This window comes from Protomyctophum bolini (assembly GCF_963924005.1).
Source record: "Protomyctophum bolini genome assembly, chromosome: 14".
NCBI lineage: Eukaryota > Metazoa > Chordata > Actinopteri > Myctophiformes > Myctophidae > Protomyctophum > Protomyctophum bolini.
Window position 1 is genome coordinate 12,467,190 of NC_137875.1, and position 11,963 is coordinate 12,479,152.

The 11,963-nt window shown below is 43.8% G+C and overlaps 1 protein-coding gene across 1 annotated transcript in view; it reads right to left on the reverse strand.

The window, feature by feature from the left end:
• The window catches only part of marchf8 (membrane-associated ring finger (C3HC4) 8), a 116,881-nt gene extending 110,216 nt beyond the window's left edge, over positions 1–6,665 (reverse strand). Inside the window, exon 1 of the mRNA XM_080782620.1 lies at positions 6,281–6,665. The gene's annotated coding sequence lies outside the window, so the exon portion shown is untranslated. The remainder of the gene's footprint in view (positions 1–6,280) is intronic.
• Between the last annotated feature and the right edge of the window lie 5,298 nt (positions 6,666–11,963).

Here is an 11,963-nt window from a genome sequence, read left to right on the forward strand (position 1 = left end):
GAGTGAGCAATTGAGTCAATTGCCGCAATGCTCAGCTCTTCTCAGCAAGCAACGTACACTGTCAATACAACGGCATGAATTAAGCGTAACGCCACATGATAAACGAGTCGCCAGCCAGACAGACAACCAGCCAGCCAACCAACCAACCAGACAACTAGCCAGCCAACAAGCCAGCCAACAAGCCACCCAGCCAGCCAACGAGCCAAACAACCAACCACCCAGCCAACCAGCCAGACATCGAACCAGCCAGCCAGCCACCCAGCCAGACATCCAACCAGCCAGCCAGCCAACCAGCCAGACAACCAGCCACCCAACCAGCCAGCCAGCCACCCAGCCAGCCAACCAGCCAGACATCCAACCAGCCAGCCAACGAGCCAGACAACCAGCCACCCAACCAGACAGCCAGCAACTCCTGGACACCAGACAGAAAAAAGGACTTTGTGACAAAAACCGGTAGCACTAATGACATCATCAAACAGTGACACCACCGATAGCACTAATGACATCATCAAACAGTGACACCACTAATGACATCATCAACCATAGACAGCGGGCAACAACATACCGTCCATTTCAGCTACGCCGGCATTTCTATGCACCTGATGTATGGTGTGTGTGTGCGATTTCATAGTGAAGTTGTGATGTATGGCTTGAAGCAGGTAGCGTGGTGGACAGTTACCATACATCACTGCACACACACACACACACACACACACACACACACACACACACGATACCTATGCCGTGTGTGTGGACAGTCTTCATTGGCTAGTTCGGTAGTCCCATTTATTATACAGCGTGAAACGCTACCGTACTGAGAGAGGACGTTCTGAAAAATGATGGATAGGTCGATCACTAAAATAAGCATGCTCTGAAAAGATGCACAGCCCAATCAGTGGTGCTCAAACATTTTCATATCAAGGACCCCCAAAAATATATGTAATTGGCCGCCAACCCCCATGTAGTTCCAGGCCCAGAAGCAAAGATATGAGTTAAAAACGTTCGCTCTGAAAGAATATATATTCAAAGATTTTCCCCCACGTTTTCAAAATGTTTCAGAAATAGCAGACCAACAAGCGTGTAGCGCGGCACTCGGTGCCACTCTATGAGCTTGTAGATCTGCTATTTTTCCAACAGCTCAAGTATAACATAATGCTTAAAACACCAAAAGGGGTTCCCGCCCAGAATGGGTTAAAGACTATTACAGAGTGCAGATTGTATACTCTACTTTCTACGTATTATCTGAATCTGCACCCAGTATAATCCTGAAGTCTTCCATACCAGACTGTCGTTGAGTGAGTCGAGCGAGCCTTTCCCCCTGAAGTGAGCTCTGACAGCCTGCCACTGACAGCCTGCCACTGACAGCCCGGGCTCAGCTGTCACACCGTCGTCCGCCATAGAGGACATAATATAACAGGAGCTGTCAGTCACACAGTATATCAGCTGGCCTGCTGCCTTTGACACCACACTTCTGAACACATTGCACCCCGGCTGACCGACCATCCATTAGACCGCTGAACGAGCCCTGAACGCTGAGCCACTGCCTCTCACCAGGTTGAGCTGAACACCCAGACTATACCGTCAGACCGGTGTATACGAACCCTGAAAACAGCCAAACACCACTGTTTTTGAGTGGTGGTTTGAGCACGAAAACAGCATGGTTGTTTTTCACCACCTGTGCGCAACCTAACACACACACACACACGCACATATTAACTGTATATATGATGATTTTGGGTGTGCCAGTAGTACAGTACAGCGACAGTACAGTACAATAGAGGGACCCCCACACGGTAACGCTGTCATTTCTCAACCGTTTCGGACGCTGGGCGGCTCGCTCGCCCGGCACCCTGGGCGGGTCTGGAAATGTTCAACCTCATGTTCATATACCGAAATTGGTCCCGTCTATTGCCGATACTAAAAAGGATTGAACCCACTTCCTTAACTCATCCGTTGAATAATAGCGAAAATAGATCGGCTGTTGCAAAGTATCATCGTCAGCCATTTTTCATACACTTGTTATTATTTTGTCATATCTGCACCTGTGCAATAATTGCTGACAAAGCCTCAGAGGCTTTGATTGATATGTTCAATGCAACACACACACACACACACACACACACACACAGGGATGGAGCTCGTTATTTTTTATTGATAACGAGCACTTTATCGATCAGGCTTATCGAGCCGGGTTCCCACTATCAAGCATTTTCAATTATTTTGTGAAAAGACGGGAGACAATACATTCTGAACAGAATAGAGTATCAGAATAGAGAGTATCTGTACCGGCCTTCAAATACAGTACTTTTCTAGCAGACAGAAGGCAATTGACCATTTTACTTTTGGAAAATAATATGAAAGAAACTATTAACGTTATTGATAACGGATACTCGGATTTTCTCGGGTAGCGGTTATCGAGCTCCTTCCCTACACTTGAATAGTTAATTATTTGTACAACAATAATCACCAACAAAAATGTCATGACTGTGACAGCCTTAGGCTGTGATGAAAAGAGGGAACCAAGAGATAGTGAGAGACCGAAAATCTGACCGAAAAAACCCCCAGGAGATTCATAGAGGGATGTTGACCCAAACACTGTGAAAACTGCTCTCACCACATCCGTTAATCGTCATTAAATATTAATCCCAGCTCAGCCATTGAGAAGAGCAATCTTTGAATAATGTTCACATTTGTTACTGCCTCAGTTTAAACCCGTCTACGTGAGCCACCCAAAGTTAAAGAGTAAATTAATTTTAGTTGGTCAGTTGCTTTTTCTCTGCTAAAGGCTAATCTTGTTCAGCCATTCATATAGGATTATCAATTAATAGTGTCTGAATTCTACTTGACACTCATTGTCACACATCATGGAGACCCTTAATGCCTCCCATATATGGTCATGCCTCGTGACATCACGCCACCATGGCCATCTCCATATATGAAGATCACGACACTGACCTCATCTAATCATACATGGAGAAGACTGGATCATCACATAGACCTGCCTAAATGGAGCCAGCCAGCAGCTCTTGTTGATCTGACCTCATCAAACCCTGTACACTCAAGACACGCTCCATATATGGCCAGTACATAATTCAATTCCATATGTTGATCTGACCAGAAAATAGCAGCCAGGAGAATGAGACTAGCTGGACACCGCCAAAGACACCAGGAGCTGCCAGCCAGCAAACTGGTGCTGTGGGAACCAACACACGGGCACCAGTCACGAGGACGTCCCACGCTAACATACCTGGATGTACTCCAGAACGGCGCAGGAGCGCAAAGCACCAACGAGCTGGCCAGATGTATGGAGAACCGGGATGACTGGAAGCAACGATGGAGGGCTTGTCTGAGGACGACCTAGAGAGAGTGCGGTAAAAACTGATGATCAGTAATCCATCTCCCAGCACAATGAAAAGGAGATAGACCACCAACTACACCAACAGTTATATGATAATTCACTCGACTCCAAAATCTAAGGGAAAAAATAAAAAATAAACACAAAAAGATATGCTTAAATGCCAAGTGCTGAGGATTCAGGAACAAGATTCAGGCTTTGACTGGCTGCCAACTGAATCAATACCAAACCTTGTTATTGCTCAAAACCACAAGTGTTTCAGAAAACGTGGCATTCTTAAGTGTGATTTTGAAACTGAACGCCAAGCAGGCAGCTATATGGTGTACCGGTAATCTCATGTGAAATTATTAAATTACAGAGCATTTCAAAGTGAAGAATATTTAGCATTGTGTTATCCGCGTGTTTATGCATGTACACTAAAGCAGATAGAGCGAGGAACAATGAGTATAGGCTTATCTCAACAAGTCTCTCCAGGATTTCACAACAATAGCAAAGCGGAGGGTAACCCGAGGGTGCAGTGATGTAACACACACACACACACACACACACACCCCCCCCCATACACGTGTGCTAAATACAGAACAGAATAATAGTGAATTGCATGTGAGTGCGAGAAGCCAATTATGTTATTCCTTTAATTATTGTATTCTTTCATTTGTGGCCCACGACCCGCAAAGATAGAGATGACCGGTTTTCACTGCTTTTGTGTGACACTCACAGAGACACGAGGTTTCTGGCCAACAGCGACGAAAACAACTAAGTGGTTGAATGTAAATTATAGATAATTACAACACATAATGAATGAATAACAGCTGGGACAGTCGGGTAGGCTCAGATAATGACAGCACTTCACAATAGAGCAGCCTTTAAGAGCACTTAAGAGCACTTAAAGACAGGTGGAAACTACCTGTGTCCACCACCACCACCGCAACCCGGAAAACGTTTCCGGACCGGTGATCTTTTTTATCACACTGTCAGAAGCAAGGTCGCGAATACAAGCGGCCGAAATTAGTTTTCTTCGACGGGTGGCTGACATCTCCCTTAGAGATAGGGTGAGAAGTTCAGTCACACGAGAGAGACTCGGAGTGGAGTCGCTGCTTCTTTGCCTGGAAAGGAGCCAGCTTAGGTGGTTCGGGCATCTGGTTAGGATGCCTCTCGGGCGCCTCCCTAGGGAGGTCCTCGAGGCACGTCCCACTGGGAGGAGACCCCGGGGCAGACCAAGGCGCAGTTGGAGGAAACACATTGACTCACTGGCCTTGGAACGTCTCAGGATCCCCCAGGAGGAAGTCACTAATGTTGCTCTGGAGTCTGGAGCACTCTGGTGGAGCTGTTGCCCCCTGTGACCCGACTACGGATAAGCGGTTGAAGATCGATGGATGGATGGACGTCTGCTATATAAAATTAGGATGGACTTTAGGATGCACTGATATATCTGCCACATATCGGTATCCACATAGTTGGGAAACCTTTCACATCATTTTATTTTCCCAATTATGATCTACATGTATATTCCCATATTTCCCATCTCTGCTGAAAACATTTAAATTTTCATTTAAAAAAGAAAAAAACTGAAAGGACACCAGTATAAAGCCTGGAGGGACTCCAGACAGTCAAACACCATATTATGGGTTTAAAACAAGGCTACTGATGTAAGGGGTGCGTGTGTGTGTGTGTGTGTGTGTGTGTAGCTGCCTGTTATGAGGGTGTCAGCCTATCCAGGGTTATTACAGTTCATATGCATGTGTTGTGAACCAAGCAACCAACCGCTCACACATTCTATTCTGGAAGAAACAGTGACAAGCTCCATAATAAGTGGGTCACAAAACACCCATATATAGGCACGCACATATATGTGTGTGTGTGTGTGTGTGTGTGTGTGTGTGTATGTAATGTGTATACACACACGCTTGGTCCGTGTGTGTGTGTCTATAGTGTATACAGGGGTGATAACCCCCTCACACATCTAAGACCACCCATATCGACCCCCTTATAGGACTATAGATAAAACACATATCAACACCCCCCCCCCCCCCCAGCATCAGCATCCATAATTCGGTCAATAAAGCAGAGATGACACAGCCTTCCATCCTTCCTTGTAGGCTATCACACAACCTGTTCGGTTTCAGTGTATGGAAGGAATGTCTGAGAGACCATATACTGTATTATATAGCTGTCTGTCTCACCTTAAAATGTTTAAAGTGAGAACAAATAAAACCATCATGTTCTCTTAAAATAAAATAGTCCCAACTAAAAATCACACAAACACGACATAATACAATATAACGTTGCTCTAAATTGAAACCATTAATTGCAACCATAACCAACTCTGGAGTCTTCCGTATTTTCACTCATTCGAAAAACGTATCTAGGCTACACATAATTATTCCATGCTGCATTATTAAGATGCATTTCAAATTTTCAAGGCTTGTTTTGTTGACAAAACCGCGACACATTCTGTTTAGGGGTTACGACGATAGCTAGCCTATAATAATAACCATAACAACAACATGTTGTAGGCCTATAATATATTCGTAATTTAATAACCAGCAAGCCAAACCGACTGAGACCACTTCACAACGCCACTCTGTCTGACTGTGCAACAAAAAAAAATCAATAATATCAACAATGGGACATTAAAGCATGCAGACATGAAGACACATAACACACAATATCACTGCTGCAGCGACCACTGCTGTTTGCCGTTTGCATATAGCATAAATAATATCATGTACACATCAAGCAGCAGCCTACAGTAGGCTATAAACCTATCATTTATCTAGTTAAGAGAAAATAACAGACCTACAGTACAAGCTCGCGACGCGTTGTGAGCTTGTAGGTCTGCTATTTTAGGCAGGCAAACGTCAAGCTTTGCTTTAGTAGTATATAATAGTAACTAGCATACATATTTATTCTCAATATACCAACCTTTACAGAAGCTCTGTGCCGCTGGCTTTTGTCCTCCAAGATGGGCAGAATCACTCAGTTATAAAAGAACCCAATAATTAAATAAATCCAACAGAAAATGTAAAAAAAAAAGTATATATACTATAGCCTGAAATAAAATAAAAAAATATTATTCCACAAACACACGCGGCGTCTCCTCCAGAATGTAAGCGCCTTCGTTCGTTCCGTTCAGACGCGGCTCTGCTCTCTGGCTACAATGATGCAGATATCTGAGTCGACATTCTATCTAAATTATCTCATGTACCGATGAGCAACATGTAGACATTTTCTTCCATACCGACTTTATGTTTCTGTGCATGAAAGCAGAACAAAAATAAATAAATCCCTTCGCCGTTGCCACAAACGAGGCGATGATGACTGTGTTTGTGTCTCTGTGTGCGTGTGCGTGCGCATCTGTGATCAGCAGGCAGCTGTGTGTTTCTGTGCAGCGTGTGTTTGTGTGTAGGGGAGCGGGGGTGCGTGCGTGCGCGTGCGTGTGTGTACAGTAGCCTGCTCTATGCGTCACACACACACACACACACACACACACACACACACACTTCCGTGTTAAAATGGAGTTTTTTTTTTTTTAATGGAAGAGAAATAATGAATTAAATAAAGGACATGTCGCCACGCGAGGGCGACATTAAACGCAACGTTGCGTCGAATAGCCAATATGTTTCAAGTGTCTATCAGTGGCGCTGTACATCAATTTGCATGTCAATTAAGGAAAAAATATATATTTGGCCATGGGCCAGGGACCCCTAGAAGAGAAGGCTTGAATATTTCTAAATTATTCAACATGTGTCGTGCATCTTCTCAAGATAATAGGCCTTTGGCCTATATATATTTTAAATAAAAATAAAAAGTTTATAATGCATTGCATTGCAACACATTGTGAGATTGTAGATATGGCTATGTTTGACAACCACCCCACTTTGAGAACTGTGGGTCTGTCAGTGGTTTTCAACCTTTTCTAAAAAGTTGAGGGCTTGCTGCTTGAGGCATTACATTTGACTCGCTCCACAGATAATTATTGTGAAAATAGGCTTGTACATATATAGCTATTTTCCCATTTTATTCCTCTTTCTTATATTATTTGACAATTTGGCCAATGTTTGACCAGTTTTTATAGTATAGTTTGTTGATTACTCATGGTCTTTTCCTTTTCTTTCAAAATCACACTCTGGTGAAGTGAGGGGCACTCTTATCATACATCATCACGTGACATTCTGACCAATCACATTTGGCGTCCTCACTTGTCTGTCCTCACAGTCCGTGCTCAGCCAATCAAACCATGGGGTACAAGGCACACACAAACACACAAAGCTGGGAATCGGAGAGGCTAGCGTCCCTCAAAAGGGCATAAAAGTCCATAAAATCGTCAGTTCACTGTCATCAGGACTGTCTGTTTGACTGGGACTAGCTGTACTTTGACTCACTCAAGTACCGGCCATGAGCACTTTGTCCATCATTGCTGGCATATAGGCTATCATTCATTACTGAAAGAAAACAAACAAGACAACACAAGAAAACCCACATATCGCCACATATATAATATTAAAAGTCTCAGTGGAAGTGATTATTATGGTGTCATGAAGTCATCGTGACTTGAGCTGCATATTCAGGCCACATCAGAGAAGCCCAGCAGTAATTCACTGCCGGGGCAGTTAGTTTGTGTACGTGTGTGCGTGCGTGCGTGCGTGCGTGCGTGTGTGTGTGTGTGTGGAGTAGACCGCTCACTTATAAGGAGTGGGAATTTTAATCCTCTGTTGTCTCAAAGCCCGGGCTCTGTTTCTGTGAAATGCTGTCATTGTACTCTGGACCTGATTACAGATGCATGGCCTGCCTGCACGTCCTTGGGGGGAGGGGGGGGGGGGGGGGAGTACAACGGGCCCTCTGTGCTGCTATATGTGAGTGTGCTGGAGAGAGTGGGTGGGCACCTCGGAGTGAGTGGCCTGCCAAATGGACATGCATGTGTCTCAGACTCAGATCACCCACATCGGGGTGAGTGCAGGCTGCTTGCGGGCCTGCCAAAATGGACATGCATGCGTCTCAGACAGTGTCTGACTGACCGCCTTCACTGTGGCCCGGAGATCGGTTTGGACGGACGGACGGGGTGTGAGTGTTTGAAAAGTGCACTGCAGGCCGGTTCGACACAGCCAATGTCTTGCCCTTTTTGCTCGCATAGACCAGCTCAGTGGTCTTGTGGTTAGATTGTCCGCCCTGAGACCGGGAGGTCGGGGGTTCGATGATCCCCGGCCAAAAATGGGTCAGCATCAAGCAGGCGCGAAAAGTTCTTATAACTGGTGTGGGTGCCCCCCCCACACAAGTACACAGGGGGTATACTTAATGTCCAGGGGGTGTACTTGTACTTAATGTCCAGGGGGTGTACTTGTACTTAATGTCCAGGGGGTGTACTTGTACATCAAGCCATAGAGTTATTATACAATAGAGAAGACACCCAGAGGAAATCCTGAAGCGCAATGGACATAGTGGCCGAAGAAGGTATTGCAGTTTGGTAAGGTTTTGCCCTCAAACACATGAACGCGCACTAGGCTCCGTCCACTCTGCCGGTCGCTCGCGCGTTCATGTGTTTGAGGGCAAAAATCCAGAATGCACAGGGCTCCTAAACCGGAAGGAGGAGTGGATTCGCCTCATGCGCTTCTGAGCAACTCAATGCAAGTGGACGGGAGGAGAACTTGGGTGTCTTCTCTATTGTATATATACTCTAAGCATCAAGCGGTTGGCACCGCTTGTTTTACATCACCTAATCAATGAGTTAGATTTTAATATATTATAGCAACCCTCACTTCACACGGGTGTGATTTTTTATATTTCTGCAATGCTTGTAGAAAGCATTGTGAGATTTTCTTTAAATAGGGGTTAACTTTAAAGTGGTTAAAAGCGGGATACAGACAGCATGTAGCATGTAGCGGTATATCCCTTATTGCAATGGTGAAGGCCATTCATTAATTCCACCGTTTAATTCCCTTTACTGACAGGACAATTTGATCAGTGTATGTGCGTGGGTGTGTGTGCGTGCGTACGTGCTACCTGCCATCATTCCTGCTTGGATGAAGGAGTCAGTGAGTCAAACTGCTGGTACTTGATGGTCCAAGGTCCCAATGTTACACTCAGCAAAGCGTGACACACATGATCTACTGCAACACTTCCACACAGGAGAGTGGAGAGCAACACATTACATGATTATACTTACACCAGTGGTGGAAAATAATAATATAGAAATACTCTGTTACGAGTAAAAGTCTAGAATTTGTGGAATGCACTTGAGTAAAAGTGCAAAAATGGTCAATGGTGCATTTACTGTATATAGCGCCTTTATATCCAAGGTGCTTTACATAGATATAGTACATTACATTCACCCATTCACACACACACATTCATACACCGATGGCGGAGGAAACCATGCAAGGCACCAACATCGGGAGCAATTATAATAAGGTCTCAAGGACACTTGGACACCAACTCTGGGGGTAGCCCGGGATGGAACTATGGGGAGCCTCACAGGTCCCATCCATCCGGCTGCTTTACTGGCTGTAATGAAATATGGCCTCAGTGTGACAGAACATTTATCTGCATATGCATATTTGATAACCATGACATGATTGTCCAATACTGTATGTGCATTGTGCAATATGATATGAGATGCATACTAGTTTCCATAATCTGCTAGGGACGTCAGATCCACTGTTCTCACTGTATGTCATTCTCTGTGTGTGTATCTTGAAAGTGTGAGAACGAGTGGCCTCAATGGTTGAGAAGCAGCAATGTTTCATCAGCATAGTGTAGCTCACTACAGCAGCATCTCATTACATGGATGAAATCCGGAGAAGAAAAGTATTAAAATGAAAATCCACACACACTGACATGACCCAAGTTATGTGTGTGTGTGTGTGTGTGTGTGTGTGTGTGTGTGTGTGTGTGTGTGTAATGGGAAGAAGTGGTTAAAACACAGATTGTCCTTTTAGAGCAAAAAAAACAGGGTATACAGTAATGTATGTTCTGAATTTAACCACAATAACCATTTCAAACCTATATACTGTAGTGTACAAGCTCCCAACACTGTGTTATGAGCTTGTAGATCTGCCATTCATACATTTCATATCACTTGCAGCAAACTGTCACAAAAACCTGTGTTATACTTACAAGCTTTAGTCTCAGCAACTCTTTACAATTTAGGCATTTAGCAGACGCTCTTAATCCAAAGCGACTAATGCAGCGACTACAAACCGGACTTCATTTTAGTGGACTGGAGCAGGACGGTAAACGTCAGAGGATGGCCCGGCAGCCAGAACCGGCAACGGTAAACGGCATCAATATTAAAATATTTAATATTTTTACCGTTCCCTGCCATGCAGCAGGTTTTGCCGTTTGCCGTCTACCACTTGCGGGATTCCATGTGAATGATAATGAAGCATTACAGGAAACACAAGGTAATATCAAATGCAAAGAAATTGTCACCAAGGATCATAATTAAACTAAGAACAGTAAAATATCTGTACAATGAAACTATATATAACTAAATATACACACGGTAGAATGCCATGTCTCCATAAAATATATGAACTGTAAATGACATATTTTAGCCTTTGTATGCGCCTGCAAGGTCGTTGAGGCTAGGGCAAGTGCTACGGGCTAAGGTGGAGTCTGAAGAGGTGAGTTTTTAGACTATACGGCGGAAGGTCTTGCAACCGTCATTGACAGACATTGATGAGACAAGCAGCTAACATTTTAGCAGGCTTTGAAAGACTATCAAGTTTCATGGAGGGGGCTTCCTCAAAGAGAAAAAAAAACATGAAAAAAATGTATAGTTTGAAAATGTTCAAAAGTAAAGTGACATGAATGGAAAGACAAACTTAATTTATTAGATCAAACCTCAATAGATTATTACGACACTTTAAAGGGTTTTTTTGCAACAAGAGCTGTGCATTAAAAAAAGAATAAAATACAAAAGAGAATTTATGGCAACCACCTTACTGTAGACATAACAGCATAACCTTACACCATAAACATCGCTGTCGGGCACAAACCTTGTATCTTCCATATTTCAACGTTTTGTGTTTTGTCATGAATTTAATGTTCAGCATGACAAAAACGACAGGTCCTCTGGACTAACAGCTCACGCAATTAAGTCAAATCAAACTGGTCAAGTCTCTCTGGAGATTATAAATTCTGAACTACAACGGGTCGATTGGAACAGAGGCTCTTTTTTTTCCCCCTAATTTCCTGAAAAGTTAAATGCTTTTGGGACAGTACAAGGTGTCCAGACGACAGCAACCATAAGCCCTCGCATGGTCCTAGCAAAAATCACTTCAAAGACAAACATCACAGCCAACATACATTCAGAACACACCTACACACATTGCATACGTAGTCATTTCAAAACTGATCTTGAAGTTAAATAAATCTGTTCAGAGTATATCTATATATATAAATCATAAATAAACTGTGTACTGTACTTTTTCCTGCATAAAGACTATTATTATAACAGTGATGCCAGTATATATATGAGTGAGTGTGTGTGTGTGCCCGTGTAAAGGCCAATTTATGCTTTGAGCGACAATTGTCTGGAAGTATGAAAAGTTGCCGACAACTTCATAAAAAGTTGCACACCGTGATGCATAGCGAGGATGCACCACGA